Below are 27,392 nucleotides of genomic sequence, written 5' to 3'. Positions count from 1 at the left end.
AATCATATCACCTTATTTGCAGCTGCAAAGATAAGAACCCTGCACAGAGTGGCTAGAATAAGTATGGGAATATTCTTCTCACTGGACAAGAAATCTGGAGACAAGGTGAGGTTCCTGGTGGTAGTTCAGAGGCCCAGCTATGTCAGGACCAGTATGGCTCTGACTCTCCAGCTTGTCACCTCATTGTCACAAGTTTGCTGTTACAGCTCCCAGCATCGTATTCACTTTCACGATAGGGTCGTTCTGGCCAAATCTTTTGTTTGCATGAGGAAAGCAAAAACTTTTCAGGAAACTCACGACAGTATCTTGCTGGTTCCTAATTAGCCAGAACTAAACCCCATAACCATTCCTACAATATAAGGAAAGCTAAAAAAGCAGAAAACATGCAGTGTACGGAAAAGGGCGTTGAGAATAGACGTCAAAATAGCCAAGTCTAAGGCTCTTCCATAGGGATACCACATGAGAAAAGACTGAGAATTTATTTTAAGACATGGAAGCTTCACGTTAGTGCTGCAAGATCACGAAAGAGAAGAACATGGGTAAGAATTCTCAGTAACAGTAATGCATATTAACAGCTTTCTAACTTGGATTGAATAATAATAATGAAAAAAAACAAGCATAGCGATTTGGATCATTTTTGTAACAAAGTTAAGTAGGATGAGGGTTTGGGAATTACCAAATTACCAAATATTTAAAGTCTAAAGTAGCAAAGACCAAAGAGGTTCTTGAAAGGTTTTTATTCTTTGTATTTTTTAGTGAGTTCAGTGTTGGCAAAACCACATCACTGCCTACATTATTGATGCAGATATCTGCAAAGAGGCAGATGTTTTGCCAAGAAAGGGAATATGAATCATTGTATCTAATAAGATGAGAATTTTAGGAAACAATCTACATAGCTCATGAGTGAAACCAGTAATTAATCTTGACATGTTTTGTAAAAGGTTTGGTTGCTTAACATTTCTCCCAAAGAATTTTTTTTTAAGTTTGCTGTAGGCAGGAAAGTAAAAAGACTGACATGCAGGAAACTGAACTTTTCTTTCCTCCAAAGGCCAAGTGTACCAGTTGTATATTGAAATATGAGGTGCATCATGATAGGAGATTAGACAAAGGCATTCACCGATGTGCCCTCAGCCCCAACTTGCTAAAGGAAGCGATGAAGTGGCGCCATTGGAGACAAGGAGTCATGACCAATTTATTGCTCCATTCTAGATGCTGCATATGTATGCAAAGTTTTATTTATAAAGATAATTTATGTGGCAGTTGGGTTATGTGGTAATCACCAAGATATAGTGACTAAAACTACACAATGTCACTCTAGCATGTAGATAGAAATTCTCTTGTATTGATTTACATATGAAAGCTTCCCGAGAGCTGTGCTGCAATCAAAATGCATCTGTTGATTCTCCACAGGTTTCTTTGAGGAGGAGAAAATGAAAACCTATTATTTCTAAAATTTATTGATTGTTGCCATCCCCGTTTGGGTGGGTCTGTATTTTCCCAAAAATAAATTATGGAAATCTCTGTCAATAACTCAATATGGCTCTTTTATGTTCCTTTAATTTTAAGATGTAATTGACCTTAAGATCATTATTTAAAGTCTGTTTAATTAATGTTTAACAGAAGTGCAAATAGAATGAGCTCAGTGTTGAGGAGGAACTTGGGCTAATTAAGTCACAGTGTCTGTATTTGATCTTGGAGCCAATATATTTATTGGCAATTTTTTCTACAAAAACTTAAAATGGAAATTTATATTTTGAAAAAAAAGAGGGAATAATTTCAGCTTGCTGAAGACCAGAAATCTGTTCTTTTTTATATCTAGTTATTATATACTTAAAATGAACAAACTGCACTGTTTAATTTCTTCCACCATATTGAAGAAATGGTATTGATATTCACATATACCACTTCCTCAGGTTCACACATTTATTCATAATCAACAAAGCACAACCACTAGAACCATCACTAGATTTCCCAAACCAACAATAAGAAAACAAAAGACAATTCAAGAATTAGAATTCCATAAATATTTACATTATTCATTGTTTTCTTTTCTCCACCCTCACCCCACCTCTGCTCTTCCCGAAGGCTTTATCCTCATTCAATCTCTCATTATAGCCCATCTGTTACTTCGTAGTAAAGTTCTTCATAGAAATACACACTAAGCATTTCATAGAATTCAAAGAAAGGAACATTTCCCAACAGTTTTAGTCATCAAATGGGTGCAAATTTACAACCATAATGAGATACCACTACATACCCACTAGAATGAATACAATCACAACTAAGAATAAAATAAAGAGAAAATCAAAACCTGATATTTGTAAAATTAATTAAGTGTTGATATCCCCATTTGGGTCTACATTTTGCTACATAAATTATGGAAATCTTCTGTCAATAACTCAATTCAGTTCTCTTATGTCCCTTTAAGACAAAGAGTTGGTTAGATATAGCACCGTCAAGTTATTGGTGACATTGACAAGACCAGTGGTTTTACTAAAAATGTGGGGTTAGTAAATGCAAACTATTGAATTTGGAATGGATAAGCAATGAGATTCTGCTGTAGAGCACAGGGAACAATATTTGGTCACTTGTGATGGAACATGATGGAGGATAATGTGAAAAAAAGAATGTATATGGATGTGTGGCTGGGTCACTTTGCTCTACAGCGGAAATTAACAAAACATTGTAAATCAACTATAATAATTAAAAAAAAAAAGAAAGTAAATGAGAGGCAGGAAGGCAAACACATGTGTAGACAGTTCTTCCAAGAAGTTGACTCAGACTAGGAGGGACACCTAAAGAATTTAAAATGGGAAACATCACAACATGATTGAACGCTAGTGGTAATAATCCAGAAGGAAATGAGAGAAAATGGTGCAAGAAAAATAGTGTCATCGAAGGAATGATGAACTTGAGAAGGAGACTGGAGGTGGGATCCCTCACTTTGGTGGGAAGAGAAAATCATCCTTCTCAGTGACAGAAATGAGGAAGGAGAACATGGATCATAGCATCAGAAAATTTTAGGTCTGGAGTTCTCATCATGGCTCAGTGGAAATCAATCTGACTAGCATCCATGAGGATGCAGGTTCAATCCCTGGCCTCGCACAGTGGGTTAAGGATCTGGTGTTGCTGTGAGCTACAGCTCTGATTTAACCCCTAGCCTGGGAACCTTCATATGCCACAGGTGTTTTAGGTCTGGAATAAAGAAGATTAGAAATGACTGTCCGATATATTGTTTTTCTTTATTTGCAATCTAATCCTCCCCGAAAGTGTCAAAGTTAGTACTAAATCCATCCTGACTTGGAAGTTTAGCTCAAGGAACAAATTAAACATACCTCAAATGTAGCACTCATGCTCCTCTGTGACCACTTCTTAGAAGACTGTCTCTGAGTACAAAGGAAAAATTATTTTTATAGAAAATTAATATATATGGGTCAAAACCAACATGCTGAAAACATATGAAGTTTTTCTAAAGGAAAGTATCAGCCTACTAGGATACTACGTAGTCCTTCCCCTCTATACCACAGATGCTTAGGGCATGTTAAGGCACAAACATATATTATAGTTATCTGTACCATATATCAACTGAAGCAAACACACATTTTTATTATTATTTAGTTGAATCCACTTATATGACACAATACTGCAGGTATCTGTGATGTGAGGAGTATGAGTAAGAGGTCACAGCAAAACAAAAATCACATGTGTCTTGTGTAGGCATGCTCCTAATCAAGGGTTAAATGAACCTATTTTTCTAAAAGGCTTTCTCTCAATTGTCCACTACTCTATGAAAGAAGTAGAGCCATCTCTCAAAACCTAGGAAACTTGAGAGCCAATGAATAGGGTCTTAAATCCAGAAAAATGATGGAATTACCATGGGATTATTTTATGGACTTTTGAGATCATAATTTTCACATTTTTTCCTGAAATACTTCTTTATTTTCTAATGAAACCTTGTATCAAAAAGATAGGAACTATGCTCAGACCCTAATGCTAGGCCTCTCCCACATAGTTCTGAGAGCCCCCAATTGACATCCAAAGAGCCACTGGCCTCCATGGAGAGAGAGAGGAAGAGGGAGATAAAGAATGCACAGACATAGTGACAGTGGCATTTAGATTTGCCTGACCTAAGCTATGTAGGTTCTCAGGTTGACAGATCCACCATGGGAGTCAATTTGAACAACTCTAAATATTTATACGATTCTAGGACACTGACATCACGAACAAAACTGTGTGTCTGGGCTGACTCCAGCTCAGAGCCCATCTTCCAATCACCACTTGATGCTCACCTATTGAGATAATCGTCCAAGTTGCAGAAAACCCTAAACCAGCTGAGGCTGCAGCATGAGCCAATGGACATAGACCACACAAGCACTCTGCCTTGCACCAGGCACAGCGATGCTAGTGGGACTTTCTTTTTCGGCACCCTTTGTAGAAAGTGAAAAGTGGAATTAAATAAGATAATGATAGCTTTATGTGGCATATATGTTTAAGTATAAAAATGTAAATAATTAAATAACATATGACACTGAAAATAATAACAAAATCTGTTCACATTTAGAATATAATTGCTTACCTTAAATCTATAGCAAAAGGCAAAAATACTGAATTTTTTAAATTGCTCTTCCTGTCAAAAGACAGTTGTTGAGAGTACTAATCCTACAGTTTGAATCTGCCAAGAACAAATCTAACACAAGGATGACAGCACTTTTTCAAGATTAATGTGGATTTTACTATATTTTGTGGCTACACAGTCATGGTATTACTCTCTCTCTCTCCCTCTCTCTCTCTATCTCACACACACACACACACACACACACACACAGACTAAATAATATTTTCCTCCAGGTTGAGTGTAGTTTGTTTGCTGTGCTGCTTCCTAGCAACCAGGGGCTCTCATCATGTGCTTCAAAGTGTCTCCCATAGCATCTTATCTCTGCACCCCACTGCTGCCCTTCTTCCACAATCCATCATTGAGAACAGAGTATGCTTTATAGCACCTGTCATTATCCACCATCATTATAATTAGAAAAATATGTAGTAGCAATAACAATGCAATAATGAGGAAGCCTACAACTGTATAAGATGCTACAAAGAAGAAAGAAAATATTAAAACATATATATGCCTTATTGAATCATAGATATAATTCAGTCACATGCCGAGTGGGATTGGTATCTGTATTACCCATATAACTATCCAAACTTGCCTTTGTGTCTTACATGCAATTTGGCTTAAGATGTTTATTCCACATTTGTGGGAGGTGAAATGCCCAATTATATCCATGGGAATTGTGGGTCCAGCAGGAGAGAAAGAAATCTTCTCAGATCTTGTTCCTTTTCTGTTGGTATCTAACTAGGAACTCTGACTTGAACACAACAGAGGATCATCCTTGATGGCTACAATTTATGTATTGAGGTTCCTTGGAAGCATCACATTTACTTCAGTAAAATTATACGCCACTAAATTTGGCAGAAATGAATATACATAGATTATAATGACTTCCAAGCAGACTGACATTAAGGAATGTAATTCCTGAGAGAAAGGTGAAATTAATATCTAAACATAGTTCTGTTCTAACTTGGAATTCTTAAATAAAAAACACCATTCCATTGGTGTTCCATTGTTCCTGTTTCAAACATACAGGTGTACACCACACACCGATCAGACAGGTATTATTCTCCAGTGTAAATGCTAAAATATGAATCACAAATGAAAAAACCAAAACTAACATTAAAAAAAAAGAATTTCTACAAGTTTGTGTGCCAAATATGTTCCTGTCATCTTTCTCCATTCTTAAAAAATCAGGGCATATTACTTCTAAAAAAAAAATCAGGAGATTTTTAATTTGTTTTCACTAAAGACTACTGTAACTGTATGGATTTTTTTGTCATGAAATTACTTGAATTAATAAAGCAAATAAAGAAAGATTTTATGACATAATCTTCACCAAATTATTGTGAGGACTTTCACAGAATCTTAAAAGCAAAGTGAAGTAAAATTTCCTACTACTGATAGGAAATTTTCATAGTTACCAAAACTATGAAAGATTTTCTCATATATAATGCAATTAACCATTATGCAGAAGAGAAGTTACTTGGCAACCACCTTAGTTTCACTATTTAGTGAAGAAAATGAACTGTTATTCTTAAATCTGAAATTTTACTAATAAGAATGGAGTGGGAAAATATATAGCAAAAGAATGTTAAAGTCTACATACATCACTGAACCCAGAGACAATTTATCATATTAACAAATTCATTAATAATATCCTCTATGAAGTGTTAAGAGCAAATCCGTTAAATATAATGCCCACTTTTAATGAAGATGCAGGACACCTGCTGATTATACATGACTAACACAACTATAAATTGGTACATATCTAGGAACCAATTAGACAATATAAATCAAAGACTTGGTAACTATACATACACTCTGATTTAGCAACAACATATCTGGAAAAGAATTTAAGAAAATAATAAGAGTAGGCTGCAGAAACTTATGCACAAAGATGTCCAACAATAAAATTAGGTCAAATAAATACATGACTAATCAGTGAGTGGAATACAATGTAATTTACTAAAAATGATGAAAATCTGTACACCAAAGTAGGGAGGAAACAAAGTCAGCAATGTCAATCACTCTGTCAAGGAAGTAAAAACTAAATTTAAAAAAGTACACAAGGAAGTATTATAATTAAATATGTTCTAGGAAAATACAGAAACATTTTGTAATAGGAAGAAAATCCTTTCTTTCTTTTTTTTTTTTTTTTTTTTTGTCTTTTTGCTATTTCTTGGGCCGCTCCTGTGGCATATGGAGGTTCCCAGGCTAGGGGTCAAATGGGAGCTGTAGCCACCGGCCTACGCCAGAGCCACAGCAACGCGGGATCCGAGCCGCGTCTGCAACCTACACCACAGCTCATGGCAACGCCAGATCGTTAACCCACTGAGCAAGGGCAGGGATCGAACCCACAACCTCATGGTTCCTAGTCGGATTCGTTAACCACTGCACCACGATGGGAACTCCAGAAAATCCTTTCTTATTTATCTGTCTTTTTTTTTTTCTTTTTTGGTCTTCTTAGGGCTGTGCCCACAGGGTGTGGGAAGTTCCCAGGCTAGAGGTCAAATTGGAGCTACAATCGCCAGCCACAGCCATGCCAGATGCAGGCCATGTTTGTGATCTACACCACAGCTAACAGAAACTCTGGATCCTTAACCCACTGAGCAGGGCCAGGTATTGAACCCATGTCCTCATGGATACTAGTCAGGTTCGTTACTCCCAAGCCACAATGGGAACTCCTATGTGGGTTGTCAACATATCATAATGAATCTTCTAAAAGCCTATTTGTAAATCCTAAGAACCTCAAAGATCAACTTTGAAGATACTGAACAATCTATATATTTTAAACAAAGGCTGTCTAGTTTTTTATATAACACAACTACTGAGGTATATCAGAAATTAAATAGCAATGAGCATCCACAAAAATTCAGACTCCAACAATCATTAATATTCTCAAGTAGGTTAATTACTGGGTGCTTTAAGCACATGACACAGAGTAACTGAGGTCTCTGAAAGAACACCAGCATGGGTTTCTTGTTCATACTAATAAGACCTTTACTAAATACTATAAACATAAAGACAAACAAATCACCTGTCTCATGAAGTTCAGGGTTTAATGGAGAGGACAGACATATGAACAAATAACTATAGCAGTGAGATAAAAGGGGTAAGAGGATGAGCAGTGCTTCCAAATCATAAGCATTTAGCTTTAACTGGTTATATGGGAGGGCCTCCTGGACTGATATAAGTTAAGAACTAAGGATAAGACTTTCCCAGGCAAACAAGAAACATAAAGGAATTTGAGGTAGAAAGACTAACACAGACAAGGAAAAGCATGGCCTCTTTTGAGAATTACAAATATTTTATAATTCTAAGACACTAGATCACCAAAAGGCAGAGGATGTAAGCCAAAGAGTTTTATATATCCAGTAGGTGATGGGGCACTACTGAAATGTTTTACACAAAAGTGTAATATGCCATATCTTCATTCATCAGGGTTCTCCAAGAAAAATAGCATGTATGTACATGTAGGAAAAGATTTATTAAAAGGAATTGACTCACACAATTATGGAGGTTAGCAAGCCCTATATCTGTAGGGTGAGCTGTCAGGCTGAAGACCCAGGAGAGCCAATGTTCCAGTTCAAGGCTGAAAGCCATCTTGCTGTAGAACCATGAAGGATTGATGTTGAAGATGAAGTCTAAAGGCGGTCTGCTGGAGAATTCTCTCTTGCTTGGGGGAGACTGGTCTTTCTGGTCTATTCAGGCCTTCAACTGATTGGGTGAAGCCCACCAACATTATGGAGGGCAATTCATTTTACTCAAAATCCATTAATTTAAATACTCACAGAAGCACCCCCAAATAATGTCTGGCCAAATATCTTGGCAACCTTTGGCCCAATTATGTTAACACAGAAAATTAATCATCGTAGTACTATGTCCCGAATCAATATGGAAAAAGTCATACCAAGTGAAATAGATGACCTGGCACGTTTTATACAAATTTTTAAAATATATGTCTCTTTATTTGGGCAAAATGGCATAAACCATCTACATCTCAAATGGAATATCTGGTCTGGCTGGTGAAAAGAGGAGGCTAACGCCTCTTTTTACCACATTAGTAACCCAATTTTCCTATCATGGCCATGACTTTATGGAATTACTATTTGAAAATATGTATGGATTTTATAATACTATTACAGAAGAAATGTGCATACCATATTTATTAGTTTTATGAGTGGTTTTGACTATCTAATGATCTAGAAGTAGAAATCCCTTAAAGTTCAGAAGAACATTTTTGGAATATGTAGAATCTATATTATATTTTAATATAGAACAATTAGTAACTTTGTCAAAGTAGAATAAAAAGAAAAATAAAATATAAAGTCTACATTTTAGACTTTATGTTTAAGAATTTTTATTTGAAATTTTGATATTAAGATATTTTGGGGTTTTTTAAAAGATCAATTAATTCATCTCAGAAACACGATCCTACCTATTTTTTTAATTTAAAGTATAATTGATTTACTACATTGTGCCAATTTCTGCTGTATAGTATAGTAACCCAGTTATATGCCTATACATATGTATAGATATATACACACACAATTTATATATATAAACTATATGTATGTGTATATATCACTATCTTTTTGTCATACTATCTTCCATCACGTTCTATCCCAAGATATTGGATATAGTGCCCTGTGCTATATAGTAGGACCTCACTGCTTACCCATTCTTAATGTAATAGTTTGCCAATCCCAAACTCAAACTCCGTTTGTCCACTCCTTTCTCCTGCCCCCTTGGCAATCACTTATTTTGAATGAGTCTAAAAGAATCTCTCACATAGACTGGGACCCATACAGATTTTTCACTAAAACAGTTAATCTACATATAGAATTAACTATGAGCCATGCACAGACAGAAGACATAAGAGTTTCTTATATCTGAACTCTCTTAATCCTTACAACAATTCTAAATGCTATGTACTATTGTGATCCCTGTTCTATAGATGGGAAAATTAAGAAATGAAGAGCTTAAGTGACTTTCCCAAGATCAAACAGTATGAAGTAGACTTAAGATTTGAATCAGGTAACCTGGCTCCATATTCCATTATTATATTATGTCTCCTTTTTCCTGATCAGAACACATGTGTAAAAATGTAAACAACAAACTATGTGAGTTTGGTTTAGATGGAGATGAGGAGAAGTATTGCAAATAATATTATAACTGCAGGGTAGTATCAACTTAAACCTGTGGGGAGTCAGATATATTTGTCTATGTCTGGTAAATTGGTGGAACAACAACAGGGGCCAACCAAGAAAATGATGGAATTAGTTGGGAGATGAAGATCCGACAGATTCTAGCCCCCACCAAAGGTCTAGACTGATGAGTGGTCAAAACCACTGTGGAGGAGAGCTGGGTATCCATGGCTTTGGACTAGGCAGGGCACACAGCCAAGGTGACCAGGCAGAAAGTCAGCAAGAGCAATCAAGCTATAGAATAAGCCAACTATATACAGTTTAGATCTAGACTCTAAACTCTTTTAGATGATTTTCTGGTCACAGGGACTGATAAATAATAAAACACATACACACACTAAAATCTTTCCTGACTAGGGAAGATACAAATAAGCTCTGAACACCTCACAATGATGTGAACACATCTAGATCTTTTTTTTTTTTTTTTTTTTTTGGCAGAAGGAAACAAAAACTGCAAAGCAGTTGGAGTTGAATTATTTCATTGGTGATGGAAATTCCTGCTTCCTGGACCCTCAAAGCTGCCCTGTTCTGTTTCCTTCCAAATAAATTATTTTTAAACTCTGTTTTCTATTCTGGAAGCTATCCAGTATTTCTTTTTAATTGTAGCTATCAAGAGTCAGTTTTGTTACTTGCTGCCAAAAGCCAATAACCAATGCAACCCCTTACCTGAGTTATCTCTTATTCGCTATCAAAATTTCACCTTTGTTTGCAACCCAAGGTAATTCTTACTTTGACATCCATTGATTTCTTTCAGTTTAGAACACACTTAGGAATAAATCTAATAAGGTAGCACTTTGTCAAATAGGTATGAATGCTAGTATTACCTGTAATGCATAGTTACTCATATATTAGAACTTTTTTTCCCAACTATACCTATATATATGGTATAGGTAAGCAATCAACAAATATATATTGAATCATCACTTTAAAATCATATACAATTTTTCTATATAAACATTCTCATCATAATAGGAATCTTATTTTGTAGTACACTGCAAATATCTTTAGCAGAAGACAAGATGTTTCATCTTTTAGCAAGGAAAGAACACTCTCAATCCGAATGTCTTGTTGTGGTATTAAACTTATCTTAAAATGCATAGATTTTCTTTATAGCTTAAACCACATAAAAAATTTTTACCACATTCTTTTTTTTCAACTTTTCAAAGTATATTTATTACCTATATACTGTCCTAACAACAATCAGTCTTCTAAGGAAGACTAACAATATCTCCATTTGGCAAATGCATGAATTAAAGCATACGGCAGCATTTCAGTTAATTTTCTCCAGTCACATAGCTAATGAGAGAAACAAGTCAGGAAGCCACATCTGTTGATTTCTATCCCTTTGAACTTTTTGCTGTATCATTGACTATTGATTTTTTTTTAAGTTGACTATTTCCTCCTTATATTTAGATTACACTTATAAACCTTTGAAGCATAAATCCCCGTGATTTTTAATAAAGGTCAACAATAATATAAACAAACATTTAAAAACAATTCATAATCACATTTTCCCATTCAGTGATATATATTTTCTGTATAATGGTTTCTATAGTTCTTTTCACAGGCCTGTGTGTTTTATAATATTTACAACCAAACTATTTTTTTCTGGTTTTAATTACTACTTTTTTAACAGTTACTTCCCCAATATAATTTTTTCCCTACTCTACAGCATGGTGACCCAGTTATACATACATGTACACATTCTATTTTCTTACATTATTATGCTCCATCATAAGTGACTGGACATAGTTCCCAGTGCTACACAGCAGGATCTCATTGCTCATCCATTCCAAAGGCAATAGTTTGTACCTATTAACCCCAAGCTCCCCAGCCACCCCACTCCCTCCCCATTCCCCTTGGCAGCCACAAGTCTATTCTCCAAGGCCATGATTTTCTTTTCTGTGGAAAGGTTCATTTGTGCCCTATATTAGATTCCAGATATAAGTGATATCATACGGTATTTGTCTTTCTCTTTCTGACTTCCTTCACTCAGTATAAGAGTCTCTAGTTCCATCCATGTTGCTGCAAATGGCATTATTTCATTCCTTTTTATGGCTGAATATAGACAGACGAATGGATTAGGAAGATGTGGTATATATACACAATGGAATACTACTCAGCCACATTCTACTTTTTACATTCTCCAGTTAGACCCCTACCACTGAATGCTGAGATACAGTAACTCTTCAGTTACTTTAAGACTACTTATCTTGCAACTCAGCCTAAGATCAGCTAATAAAGAGCTCCCTATTATTCAGATATCTACTCCTGGGTATATATATAGAAAAAACAAAAACACTAATTCAAAAATATAAATGTACTCCAATATTCAGAGCAGTACTATTTTCAATAACCGAGATATGGAAGCAACCCAAATGCCAAGCAACAGACAAGTGGATAAAGATGTGGTATATAAATGCCATGGAATATTACTCAGCCATATAAAAACTAAATTCTGCCATTTGCAGCAATGTAGATGGACCTAGAAAATATTAACGCTTAGTGAAATACGTCAAAAACAAGTACTCTATACTATCATTTATATGTGAAATCTAAAAAATAATACAAATTAACACATATACAAAACAGAAACAGACTCATATATATAGAAAACAAACTAGTAGTTACCAAAAGGGTGTGGGGTGGGGAAGGGGCAAATTAGGAGTATAGGATTAAGAAATACAAATTACCAGGTAAAAAATAGATAATAGGAGTTCCCATTGTGGCTCAGGAGTAACAAGCCCAACTAGTATCCATGAGGATACAAGTTCAATCCCTGACCCTGCTCAGTGGGTTAAGGATCCCACTTTGCCATAAGCTGTGGTGTAGGTCACAGACTTGTCTTGAATCACGCATTGCTGTGGTGCTGGCGTAGGCCAGCAGTTGCAGCTCTGATTGGAAACAGAGGCTGGGAACTTCCATATGCCACAGGTATGGCCCTAAAAAAAGATAAACAACAAGGATATACTTTATATAGCACAGAGAGTTACAGCAATTTTCTTGTAGTAACTTTTAATGGTATATATAATCTATAAAAATATGGAATCTATTCTTTATCCTATGCTGTATACCTGGAACTAATATAAATTATAACATTATACATCTTCAAAAGAGAAATACATGCAAGTTTTTTTTAAGTTCCATACAGAAGCTCTAAACTCATATGTAATAGCTTTTCAAGCAAGTTTTTTTTATTTTCCCTGAATTTTAGTTTCCTCAGGTGTAAAATGAAAATGGGTAATAATCCTAATCTGCAACACTGTATTAAGGACTATATGAGATGAAGTTACTAAGTGTCTGTGACCCAAACATCAATAAATCTAAGGATCAGGTTGAACAAAGCAAACTCAGGAGGTTACTTATAGAAAAGCCTCTCAGATTTTGCTCAAAGAGTTTTCCTCATTTTTGTCTTTAAAAATCTACTTATCTATTTCCCACCCTACAATGGCTTAAAAGTAGCAAATTAAAACACTGGTAGTTTCCAAGAAACCATGACAAATGCTGGCACACAGTGCCTCATCTCTAGGTACGTATAACTGACCCTTGAACAACATGGGTTTGAACTATGGAAGTCCACTTACATGCAGATTTCTTTCAATAAATACACTGAAAATGTTTTTGGCAATTGTAACAATCTGAAAGACTCAGGTGAAAAATGTAGCCTAGAAATACCAAGAAAAATTACGAAAAGTTAGGTATATTATGAGTGTGTAAAATATATCCAGATACTAGTCTATAATTACATAGGCAGAAGGTGAGAAATATTTAATATAAAATTAATGTGTTAGTTTTCTTACTGTTTATAACTTTCCTTTCAAAGAATTCCATTACTCTACAGTGCTTCTCTGTCCCATAAATGGAGAAACTATGTATCAGCCAATCATCACATGTGTTTTTTTTTTAATGTAACAATATTTCCAATACTATATTATGAATAGGACTGTAATACTGTATGCTATAGAATTTTTATAATGATTTGTTCATTAGTGTATAGGTCGGGCTACAGTGAAACCATCATATCAGTTATACTAGGTTACCAGAAAGCAATCATATTATACCAGAAAGCAATCATATTGCTGCTTCCTCACTGTCAATGTAAATAAATAGGAATTTATTTTTCATATTACCTTTTCATTTTTGATGTCTACTGTTAAGTAATACATATAACATCCTCATTGTTTTGAATCATGTAAGATGATACTGATGTAAGTACTGACAGACAATTTTTTTTTTTTCATTTTAGGGCCACATCCATGGCATATGGACGTTCCCAGGCTGCTAGGGGTCGAATCTGAGCCGCATCTGCAACCTACACCACAGGTCATGGCAACACCAGATCCTTAACTGATTTAGAAAGGCCAGGGATCAAACCCTCATCCTCATGGATACTAGTTGGTTTCATTACCACTGAGCCACAATGGGAACTCCCCGACAGACAATTCATCTTGTAAATAGATGATGTAAACTTATGGTATTGATAAATAAAGTACAGCACTGTAAATGTATTTTCTCTTCCCTGTGATTTTCTTAATAACATCTTCTTTTCTCTAGCTTACTTTATTGTATGAAAACAGTACATAATACATATAACATACAAAATGTGTGTTAACTGACTGTTTATGTTATAGGTAAAGCTTCTGGTCAATAGTAGGCTGTTAGTCGTTAAGTTTGGGGAGAGTCAAAAGTTACACGCAGATTTTTGACCCTGTCGTGGATTGGTGCCCCTAATCCCTGAGCTGTTCAAGAGTCAACTGTATTTACTATTGTTGCCAAGTCAGAAGCAAGTAAGCTGAGCACAGGACACATTTAGAGATGCCTTGCTGAAAACAAGGAAGCACATATAAAGCCATTACAAGAAATAAGCATATGAACCTCCAATGTAGGCATCATGCAAATAAAGCCCTGCACATTATATAGACCTGAGGGCCTCAGATGATTAACACATGATAGAAATATTTTTATTATACTATCAAAAGCCAGGGGTCTAGGGAGTTCCAATTGTGGCTTAGCAGGTAACAAACCCAACTATTATCCATAAGGATGCAGATTTGATCCCTAGCCTCACTCAGCGAGTTAAGGATTTATCATTGCTGTAAGCTGTGGTGTAGGTCACAGATGTGGCTTGGATCCAGTGCTGCTGTGGCTGTGGCTGTGGCTATGGCTGGCAGCTGCAGCTCCAATTCAACCCCTAGCCTGGGAACTTCCATATGCCACTGCAGTCATAAAAAACAAAACAAACAAAAAAAAAGCAATGGGTCTAGGTAGCCTCCAGTCCAAATCATACGTCTACTCCTTATAACCTGTGTCTATTATTTATTATCACTGTAAATTCAGTGGACCCAGCTGGAACAGGTAATAGCAATATCTGTTTTGCAAGGTTATCTTGAAGACAAAAAAACTGAAGTGACTGCATATAACAGTATTTTGTATAAGGAGGCAAAGAGGTGGATAATTTACAATGGTTTTTCATTTAAATTATTTTCCATTTACAAAGTGTCTCTTTTTAAAGTTTTGCATTTAAAAAGGCTTCAGTTTCTTTGAAACTTTATTTAGGAAGAATTCCTCATTCTTGGACAATCTCAAGTAAATAAAACACTACTACCTTTAACTTAGAAATGCATACAGCATTTTTTTAAAGCATCATAAACACAACTTAAAAGCAAATGAAAAAAATTCATAAGAAAGAATTGATAACCTTAATGTATAAAGGCCTAAAAATTAAGAAAAAGTTGGGCCAAAATGATGAAGAAGCAATTCAAAAAGAAGAATTTCAACTGGACTATGTATTTGTTAATGCTAATTAGAAACAGTGAGATTATATCTTCACCTATAACCCCAACAAAATTTTGTTAAATTACTGTAATGATCATCATTGACTAGGGTGTGGAGGAAAAGTCTCCTTTGCATTTTACTGTCAGTTTGCCTAGAAGGCAAGTTAGAAATTCATATCAAAAGGCTCAAATTGCTGTCTATCATCCAGGAATACTAGTGAATGTATGTAAGGATTAATAAAAAAGAATATCCATCTCTTTGAGAGATTGGAAATATCCTGAAGTTTTGTTCAACAGGGAAATTGTGAGTAAACTGTAATTATGGGTCATTCACATGAAAGGACATATTAACACATGCAATCCCATAAAGTATTTGTATTATCCTAAAAATATGATCGTAGTATAATGTTAAGGGAAAAGGAACAAACTACATATTGCATATTATACAGTACAATAATGAGGTATACTTTAAAAAATGATGTGCATAAGTAAAATTAAGATGCAAATCATATAAACATGTGTTAACACTTATTTGGAATGATATGGATGCTTCTCAGTTACTTCTTTTTGCTTATTTTAATTTTCTGTTTTTTCCACCTTCATCCTGTATTGCTTTTGCAATTAAAAAAACTGAAACAAATGTGTATAAATTTTTATAAAACCTGAATGGAAATAAGGCCATTTAGTGGAAAACATATAAAATATATCTTTAATAATCCTACATTTACACAAAATTTTGTGTGTAACACTTTTCCATACAAAAGCGTCTGACGCCTCTGTAACATATCTATTACCATTACCAATTTTAAGGATGAAAAAACCAAGTTACTTGAACAAAGTCAATGATGAAAGGTGACAAGGCTCTGTCTTCAATGCAGTGCTCCTGAGTTTAAGGCCCTGGCCCTTTCCACTGCACTGAGAGCTGCCTCCCACTTAATCCCTGCCTGGCAGTAAAAGAAGCCAACTGAGCATTAACATATAGTACCTCTAGCATTTCTGCTGCAGATGCTTGTAGGAGCAAGCCAGCATATCATTATTTTTCATTTCATTGAGTTTTTTTAATGACAAATTTTGACTGCAAACTCTTTCCAGAGTGGAGAGTTCAAATTAAAATGTCAGTTTTGATTCAGTAAAGATGCTTTACTTTCAAAATATTTAAGGAAAATATTTTCATTAAAACCAAGATGACTGAATGTTAGAGTGTATCAAAGCCATGATAAGTTCCACCATTTAGTAAAAAGATTTCAGGCCTTATTAGACAAATCCTGAAACTTTGTAAGGCAGGAAAACATGAATTTCATTAAAAATATACACGTGCATAAAAATACACATATAAAACGTATACAGCAAGTTCAAGATCCTGACACTTTAGTTTGTCAATGTCCATGACAAAGCATTCAATCTGTTGACAAGCAGTCCTCAACAATTATTAGCAATGACAGCATCCAACAGATTTCTGTTGACTAGTAGCATCTCACTGATGAATTTCTATGTATTTTGCTAAGCAGTGTTTCTTTCCATATACACATATTAACTCCTTTCTAGCCTTTTTTTTTTTTTTTTTTTTTTTTGCCTTTGCCTTTGCTAGGGCTGCTCCCGCGGCATCCGGAGGTTCCCAGGCTAGGGGTCCAATCAGAGCTGTAGCCTCCAGCCTGTGCCAGAGCCACAGCAACACAGGATCCGAACTGTGTCTGCAACCTACACCACAGCTCACGGCAGCGCCAGATCCTCAACCCACTGAGCAAGGCCAGGGATTGAACCTGCAACCTCATGATTCCTAGTCAGATTCGTTAACCACTGCGCCACAAGGGGAACTCCTCTAGCCCTTTTTTTTTTTAAATAGAAGATGGATTTAGACTCTTGAGATTCCCTTAGTCTAGACTGACAGTCTCCAAACACAACAAAATTTCTACATATCTCTGATTATTCAAAAAAATTTCACAATTTATGATATCTCCACCACCCTGCCTCCAAATGACTGAATACTTCACAAATATTTTATTAGAGCCAGATCTTATGGGCAGTTTTAGTTTGAATTTAGTGCACCCATAATTGAGTACAGATCTCTTCAACCATGATGCAAAGATCACCACTTGCTTAAGAGAAGAGGCTCCTGCACAAATTCCAATTCATCTCCCCTTCTTTCTCTTTTCCAGGACCCATAATGGTCCCTAACCTACCATTTTCTCTCTCAGTAATATCACCCTTTGCCTTCACTCTTCTCTGAAATTTTCAGTAAGGATGAGAAGGAAAGGGCATCTTTAGTTTTTCCTCTTTGAGAATTCCTAAGTACTCTTCTGCAGGTGGTGGGAAGTTAAATCAGAGCCAGAAGTTGTAAGTTGATACTGCTGTCTTCACACTGCACTACTTGACTCTCTCCCATCTTTGTTCTTAGTCTTCATCCTTATTTTTCTGCCTCCCACAATCTCTTCTTGAGATTTCCCCAATATTATCTGGTCCTAAAGAAAATTGAAGGAGGTATCCCAATGAAATGCTCTGGATCATCACGATTTCTGTTGTTTTATTTGTTTTACTACTCAAACCACTTGTGCAAGGCCACTCCTTGCACACACATATGGCTAATAAGGGTATGTCTTATATGTCTTACTTATAAGTAGCATTATTGCACCTTGTAAAGTCATTCGAAAATACAATTGCAAATATTTTTTAGCTAATTCAAGCCAAATGCCAGAATTCTTAAAAGACAAGAAGTCTACTGAATTTAACCACATTTCTTTAGGCAAATCACGATGGGATGGATCCACTGGAAAGCAAAACTAAGACAGGTTTAGAAATAATGAATTTCAGAAGGGTTCTTTTAATCAATCCAAAATACAAGTAACAATTATTTATTGAGAACTTAGATTCTGGTACTATTCTAAATTCATTGAAGATGCCCATAGAAAAATAATATAAATTAAGTGAGAACTCAGGAGAAGCACACATAAAGAATTTAGAGAACAATGCAAAAATATAAAATGGTGTATACTTAAAAGCCAATCTCCAAAGTAAAAGCCAGAAATACTAAAGAAATTCTCATCAGTGAAATTCTGTTAAGGTTTTGTGGAGGATAGAGAACTCAAAATGGATCATGGATAAAAACTTTAAAAAAATCAGGAGAGGAGATCAGCAAGGACACAGAGGTGGAAATTTACAACTATGTAAGGGACTGAAACTAAAAGCACTAAGAAGTAGATGACTTTACTCACATATCTAGTTGACACACAAACACCATATAAGGAGATTAAAATTAGCCATAAATTCTTCCCTTCCTGGAGCTAAAGTCTATCTTTCCACCTGTTGGATCAGGGCTGTCACTGTGGCTTCCTTTGGCCAATGGAACCTTAGCAAACAGGACATAAGTGGAGGCTAGAGAAACCCCTGCACCTTGGGGCTTGCATTTACTATGCTTGGTATCCTGAGACCACTACACATGGAAAAGAACCCCAGCTGGCCTCTTGGAGGATGAAAGGAGAAAAGTCTCCAGGAAGAAATGAGGTAACAGAGACAACAATCAGACAGCCTCCAGGCAAAAGCCTGCCAACTGCCAGTGATGCAGTGAGGCCAATCAGCCTGCCAGCTCACCATGGACATGAGTAAGCCCAACAGAGATCAGGGGAGTCAGCCCGGACACAGCACCTTGACAATCCACGGAATTCTCTCTCTCTCACACACAGGCACACGCACACACTCTTGAGTTTTTTTGTTTGTTCCTCTAAAATTACTATGATCCAATTAATCACCTCCAAAGTGATGACCCAGCTTTCAGTTTTTCCTTCCCAACTATCTTAATCACTGCTGTCAGATTAACTTTTCCAAAAAGGTCAGCTTTGATCCTCTCACTTTTTTGATCACAAACTTCTGAACAGCATTCATTCATTCATTTAACACAGTTACGGACCACCTGTTAGGTCCCAACCACTAATCTAGATGCAGGAAATATGTTTTTAAAAAGTTGTATACTCCACAAGACTAACATTCCAGCTCATGATTTTCTACAGTAAAAACTCTCCAGTCTGACTCCATATAAGATCAGTGGGGGAGATTTACAATTATTACTGAACATAAACAATAGAATGACAAACCACACATTGTTTAAATCCATAGGGAGAGTAAGTAGATAGGCTGGTGGGACAGGCTAAATTACTTCGACAATAATTTGTTTTATAAATTTAACTTTGGAAACATGTAAATATTCTACATAATTATAAAACAAAATTAACTGTATAAATCAGTCTCTAAAAGAGTTCCCTTCATGGCTCAGTGGTTAATGAACCCGTCTAGGAACCATGAGAATACAGGTTCTATCCCTGGCCTCACTCAGTGATTTAAAAGGATCTGGCATTGCAGGGAGCTGTGGGGTAGGTCACAGATGTGGCTTGGATCCTGTGTTGCTGTGGGTGTGGTGTAGGCTGGCAGCTGTTGCTCTGATTTGACCCCTAGCCTGGGAACTTCCATGTGCCATGAGTGTGGCCCTTTAAAAAAAGCAGTAAGTAAATAAATCAGCCCCTAGAAATGGAAATATAATATAAAATAAAACAAAGTGAGCTTTAATATGTAACCAATTGCTGGTACAATCAGATAGATGAACTATTCAAAGTAACTTTAAATTAGAGCAAATTGACTGTATATCCCTAGTGGCATATGCACTAAGAACAAAAAAAATTACAAAGTTTCCAGCAATGATATTATTAGAAATGATGTTATTGTTGTTAATATGAACTTTTTTCATGTATACTGCAGGACAGAGCAGATAGTTCATTATAAAATACTCTCTTCTAACATTCCTGGTATCATTGAAAACTGCAATTTGGGGGAAACATGGGAGAAAGAAGATACTGACCTAAAATAGAAGCCTGTAGTTGTTGGGTTTGAATGGAATGTATCGGTACAGACCTGTGAAGTGAGGGTATCTTAGAAAACAAAATCATCCCTGGCTCTTTCCATTTATAAACTTAGAAACATAGCCAAAAAGAAATGCAAACCACTCTAATATCCAGATTGTAATCTTAACATATGGTATCCTACTAAAAGACATCAAATCTCCTTGGAGAAATAACTGATGGCAGGTTTGGGACAGGAAATGTACATGATGATCCTGGAACATCTTCTCATACGTGAAAGTAAATGATGTTTCAAGAACTATGAGGGTCATGTAAGAACTCAGCCAAATTGATGAGGTTCCCACCAGGTAAAATAAGAACAACCTGAGAATCAGTCAACAGTAACATTGCAATGGACAGGAATATCCCAAACATCTTTAATTTCATAGTAATGTTCAAGAAACAGATTAAATAATTCAGTTCCCTGTATGATGCTAATAAACAAATCCATTATTTTGAAAACTTGTAAGTAAGGGAAAGAATCATGCATCCCGCCTTTTCTGCCTAAACTGTACCACTTTTTAAACAACCAGGAGATGGAAGGCAACATCTCCATAGAAGTATTCCAACAAATTAATGAAGAAAAGACTATCATCATTTTGCAATTTCTATTAAATTAATGACGCTAGGCATTGCTCATCAATGGTTGCTAACATCTTAATAAGAGAGAAAAAAAGATATTATATGCTCCTAATGGAAGAACACAGCATGACCTAGAAAATGGTTTTGAAAAAAAACAGAACAAAACTGACTGGAACCTAAATCTTATAAAACCTTTGGATCTGACTATCTGTGAATGACAAGAAAATATGCTAAGTAACACCATAGGAATGAAATCAGCAAAATACAGAGTGAGGGAAACTCTGTAGGGCAGCCTAGTTTACGGAAGAAAGAGAGAAATGGAGAGGGAACATCTAGATTAAAAGACTGACTTTATTGTGTAGGCCTCGTTCAAATCCTGATTCCAACAATCTGTAGAAAATTGCACCCAAACACACTCACATTGATGCAACAGTAACAAATTAAATCTCAACAGGCTATTTCATGATGCTAAAAAATTTAGTATGGTATCATGGCACTTTTACATCCTTACTTAGAGACACATACTGAAATGGTATGGATGAAATTTTAGAACATCCAAGATTTGCTTCGAAATAACATAGAAGATAGGGAGGGTGGTAGGTGCACACGTGAAATGAAACTGGTGGTGAGTCTACAACTGTTGATGGGATAGGCACATGGGTATTCACTATACTGCTCTGCCTACTTTTAGATCCATTTAACATTTTCCACAATGAAACATTAATATAGATAGATAGATACATACATACATACATACAAAGGTCCCACTCTGAGAAATTTTAATTTAATTGGCCAGGGGCTCAGGTATGAGAGAGGAGAAGAAGAGGAAGAAGAAAAGAAGAAGGGGGAAAAAAAAGGAAAAACATGGAGGGTAGAAAAGACAGGAAGGAGGGAGGAAAGGGGGGGAGAAGAAGAAAGTAGGAAGAAAGAGAAAACTCTCCCTGTGATCCGAAAGCACGAGCAGCCTGGGCTGAGAGCCACGTGTCTATCCCTCCAGCTACCCCATTACTTCCAGTTACCCAGCCATGCCTGTGTTTCTCAGTGGTTCCATCAGAATTAACTAGAACCCATATTAAACATGTGAACTCCTGGGCCTCAGCCCAGGGCCCTAACACAGACTCTTGGGAGGTCGGAGAGAGGCCTGGGAATGTGGATAGTTAATAAGCGCTGCAGGTCGTTCGTTGTCAACTCTGGGTAAAACCCCATGTGCCAATCAGAACAGGCCTTCCCATTCTTCTCTCACGCCACCACCCCAAGGCTTTGTTCCTTCCACTCCTCCTTTCCTCCACCTGGAATGCCTTTCTCTTATCTCCATCCAAGTCCTACCCTACTCTATAACCAAGTTCAAAACTCACCCATCCACAAAGCCTAATCCCTTCAGCTGAAGTCATCCCTTCCTCCTGTGAACTTGGTTTCCCCCCTTGCTCAGCTTTATATCAGTTTCGATGTAATGCTTCAGCTCCCTTACTCAGCAATAAGCTGCTTTGGGTCACAGGGCTTTTTTTTTTTTAACATATTTTTGTCATCTCATAGAATTACTAGGAGTTCAATAAACATATACAAAATCAATCAAGTAATGAAAGCATAAGAGCTAATGGTGGCCAGAATACTTATCCAGCAGGCTCTCTTCTCTTAAGGACTAGTTAACATCCCCATTCCACCTTCAGTATACAAAGAAGCATCTCTCAAGGAAAGGTGGTTCTGAGAGAAAGGCAGCTGAAGATAACTGACTACCAGCATTTCTCAAGAATCAGCTAAATCAGCTATAAAAACTTAACTACTTTCTAAACCAAAATGCCATGCTTACTATTTTTCCAAAGTAAAGAAATTGGTTTAAAGAAAAAGTATTTCAAAGTTACTACTCTGCATATAATAAATGCTTCCCCAAAGTGTTGACCATCCTAAGAGGCCATGCTTTATAGCTCAATATGCCTTTCTGTATAAACATGCTTCAATTTAAGGAGGTTTCTAAAGAAAAGGGTTATGTATTTAGAAAGATCTCTATTCAGATTCCCAAAGGAATGAAGAACAACAAACAAACAAGCCTTTCAAACTCTGGGAGGGTTATTATTATAAATGACTGCCTGGCACTCACTGAGTGCCTGGTGCACTCAGCAGTTTAGCTGATTTCCTCACTCAGTCTGCTACTAGTTAGGGTTACCCATGGTTTTTCGAAAAGAACCCCCCACCCCCACCGCCGGCCTGATTCTTTCTTTCTAGAGGCTTCTCCTTCCTTACAACTCTCCTGACAATGGAGGGTAAAACCGTGAACACTGGGGAAGGGGTGTGGGGAAGGGGAGGGAGGGTGGATTGGAAGATAAGAGACAAGATGAATGAGTGGAGGGCTTTGCTGGGAGACAAAGCCAGGTTCACATCCTACTCCTTTCCCTGTACTGAACCCCTCTGATCTCCAGCTTCCTTCTCTGTAATAATACGGACCACTAGGCACCAATGTGTAAGATGTGTAAGATGGCACATATGAGGACTCAGTGAATGGAAGGTGCTGGTAAAAACAGCCAGCGTGGCCATCTGTGGTTTTGCCCTGAACAGTCTGTCCCTGTAGACCTCTCCTTACTGGACTATCATCTAACTCAGTGAAATGAATGGACTAATATTTCACACTTCCCAGATTCTGCTGAAATCCCATTACGCCACCTAATTTGTTGTTGCTCCTTGTGGAATTTTCTTGTTAAATATCTGAAAGCGTGATACATATTCAACAGTGTTTAATATTTAAAATGCCCTGCATTCATTTATTATATTTTCATTTGTTTCCTTTTAATTTTTGGCCACACCCATGGCATACGGAAGTTCCTGGGCCATGGCAGGAATTCGAGTCACAGGTGTGGCCTATGCCACAGCTGTGGCAATGCCCAACCCCTACATCGCTGGAGATTGAACCTCTGCTCCCACAGAGATGGCGCCAGATCCTTAACCCACTGCACCACAGTGGGAACTCCTTCACCTTTATTTCCAAACTTACAAGCTAAACTGCTCTCAGCAACCTCATGATATATGATCTGTCCTTTAGGCAGAAGATTCCACTCTGTGCAAAAATCTTACCCAAAGGGATGTGGTCCCGGAAGGGTGAGTATAGAATGCCTGTCACAGTTAGCCTCTCCGGCGGTCCTTCTGCAGCCTCCTTTGCTTCCCCCAGGGCGAATGGCGATCATTGTCTTCCCTGAAGCCTTCCTAAAGGCTCAGGCCTGGCAGCAGGAAATGGTCCAGGGAGGGACTTAACGGCTTGCTATTCCTCCATCTTTCTTTCCCTCCCAAATTTGATTGGTTTTACCCTAAACGAGGGTAAGTGTCTACCTCTTAGGATTCTAAGTTAGAAAAACAATTCTTTTCTAAAATCTATCTGTACCATCCATTCAAGGGGCACAGATGAGATTTTACAGAGTGGTCTGTGTCCAAGGTCAAATTCTGAGGTGACTCAATACTTGGAAATGCGAACTCTTCTGCCTTCCAGCTGGCGTGGAGTTGGAGTAACTGAGTCAATTGTCAGAGGTACCAAGAGACTGAACACTGCTGATGATTTATCATTTTGTTGACCAGGTATAGCCGCAGACATTACTTACAGAAAAATATTTACAATCTCTACATTGTTTGTGAGAAACATACATTACTGACCAAAATAAATTGTAATTTGTGGGTTTCTGTACACAGTCTTTAGTCCTTGAAACAATGTGTTTCACTAGTACCTTTCTGGACCTGAATTGAAGACCAAAGCAATAAAATTAAGTGTTCATTTATAACTGAGAAATAACTTCATAAATATTTGGACAGAATGATTACCTATACTAATACATACAGGTCCATACATACTTTTTTTTTCTGGCAAATAAGAGTGGTTCTCCACCCTCCACAATGGCTGAAAATCTCCTTTTCTCTGAAGGAATCTTTCATTTTTCAATTTATAAAGGATATTTTTATTCTCCCTTTATTTGCAGAGAGGTAGATTTTGAAAGAGCCCACCACTTTAATGTAGCACAACATTTCCTAAAACTTAAGACTATTTCGGTTTTTCTAAAAGATATGCTCAGAGGTTTACGCTTTTCATAATATGGCTATTTTAACATAAATACAGAAAATATATCTTAGACACACATACAATATTAAAAGTATAATCTTGCCATGGAGCCAGCACTAAAACAGGACTTTTACTGTTAAAATTTTCCTGAGAGCACTCCACATTTATGAGATGAAACTGCTCTGAAGTCTGTTTTATCTATTCCTGAAGTTATTTTGTCAGTCTCTTTAACTGTCTAAGTAGCTTTTACAGGTAGAATTAAAAACCCCAAACCTATCATTAGTATTCTTATAAATCTTCAGTAGAAAATCTGTTTACTAGGAAAACAAAACAGAAAATTTCATCATCAGCAGGGCATGTCCTACAACTCTAAATAATGTCAACTGCACATTTTCCAAATTTTATATTTTCTCTTGCAGAACAAGAGAGAGGAAAAAATTCAAACCCCAATATGCAAGGAAAACTTGGTCAGGCTTCCAGGACAAGAGCTGTAGATTTCTTCCGTGCTCCTGTATGGTTCTACACTGGTGGCTGAATAACATTAGCATAATCCTGAATTATTAAGAAAATTAGAGGCCAGATTTACTTTACAGGAGAATTCAACCTATCTGAATCAGGACGGAGAGGGTCACAGCCCTCCAGATGTGAGCCTGGTGGAAGGTGTAAAGTGCACCGCACGTAGAGACTGTGCACAGTAAGGAAAAAGACAAATTACCCAGAGCTATTACTGTCATTAGTTCCATCAGCCTGGGAAGCCCTCCCACGGCATTTTCAGTGGAGTGTGTGGAGCAGGCCTGGGGCTTATCACGTCTCGCAGGGGGTCGTCTTCTGCCGGGCATAGTCACATAGCTTGACATTTCAGTTAAAAAAAAAAAATAGTCTGGGCCTTCATTCTCCATGCAGGCTTCTGTTTCCCAGCTCCACAACCAGTAGCTCAAATAAAGGGAGCCAGCCCACTGAAGGCTGCAATCATTTATCTGATGGCAGAATTGCTAGCCTTTCCAGAGGTGCACACTGTTCTCTCACACAATTGGTTTTAAGCCAAGGACAATAAGCTTGTGCTACTACCTTGTACCAGAAGCTCCTCTGGGGGCTGTTTCATTAACCTTTTGAATATTTTGCTGTAATTAAAAGGTTAGGAATCTATGCCACAAGAAATGTGATGAAATAAACATACCCAATGATGTTAAATGGAACACTGAATTTAGGACTGCGCAACGGTGACCAACGAGAAAGGCTTAAGGAGCAACTGATGTAACAAGGCCATTTTCACAAGACGTGTTTTTAATTCTGGAAGTGCCCATGATACTTATTATGGGATATGAAGCAAAAGAGCAGAAAACTATGTAGATACCCACATACATATGTAAATATACACATTATAACTATGTGATAATCTGTGCTTGTGGCAAGTGTACGTAAAAAAGAAATGGGTTGTGCTAGGTAGGGTGGTATGACCTTTAAAAATTGTCTTTTAAGCATTTACAAAAATCCTTCAATGTTGAAAATTCTCCTCAATTAAAGGAAGTCACAGAAGTATATGTTATAAGCATTCTTACAAAGGAAATAGAACCACAGAAAGTAAACAGAGGTAAAAATACAAAAATGAAAAAGACTACAAAGACTCAGCATCCATCCCCAGGAAACAAAGAAAAAGACGCAAAGAACCAAGTAAATTCATTCAAGAGAATAATACTTTTCTCACACCTTTTATAATTATAATCCCACACCCATGGTTTATTGCAGAGAGGCACATATCAAATGAGTCCAAGAGCTGTTCCTAAACATGTGGAAACTGGAGTTCAGAGAAGCTAAGTAACATGTCTAAGGTCAAACAGCAAGTATTCATATCCAAGACCACTGCCGGCCTCTATCTTTAACCACTAAGTTTCATCTCTCTCTGTCTCATCATTTTATTAAGTTTTAGTCATCATTCTGAAACAGCCCTCCTTTCTGTTCCTCCCTGGCCATTAGCCATTAATAAAGCAGTGTAGTTCTCATCTGACTTTGGCAGTTCTGATAGTCACTCATACTTTAATTAATTAATGTATTATTTATTTATTTATTTCAGTAAATAAATATCTGAGTACCTGCTCTCCATTGGGCTGGTTCTGGGGACACAAAGCTGAAGAAAACAGATACCTTGGAGGCTTACAGGCAAGTAGGAGATACAAACATGCAAGCAGACAAATGCAGTCTGTTATATGGGAGCACACAGCTGGGGCATAGAACTTGACTTCTTGAGGAACTGGAGTAAAAACTGATAAACTGGTACAACCACTATCGAGAACAGTAACGAAG

The sequence above is a fragment of the Sus scrofa genome, chromosome 16 (genome assembly GCF_054392235.1).
Source record: "Sus scrofa isolate SSC_HxYL_T2T_F1_AM1 chromosome 16, Sscrofa_HxYL_maternal_Yorkshire_Landrace_v2.0, whole genome shotgun sequence".
NCBI lineage: Eukaryota > Metazoa > Chordata > Mammalia > Artiodactyla > Suidae > Sus > Sus scrofa.
The sequence above is the reverse complement of the archived record's forward strand: the minus strand, read 5'-3'. Positions refer to the sequence as shown.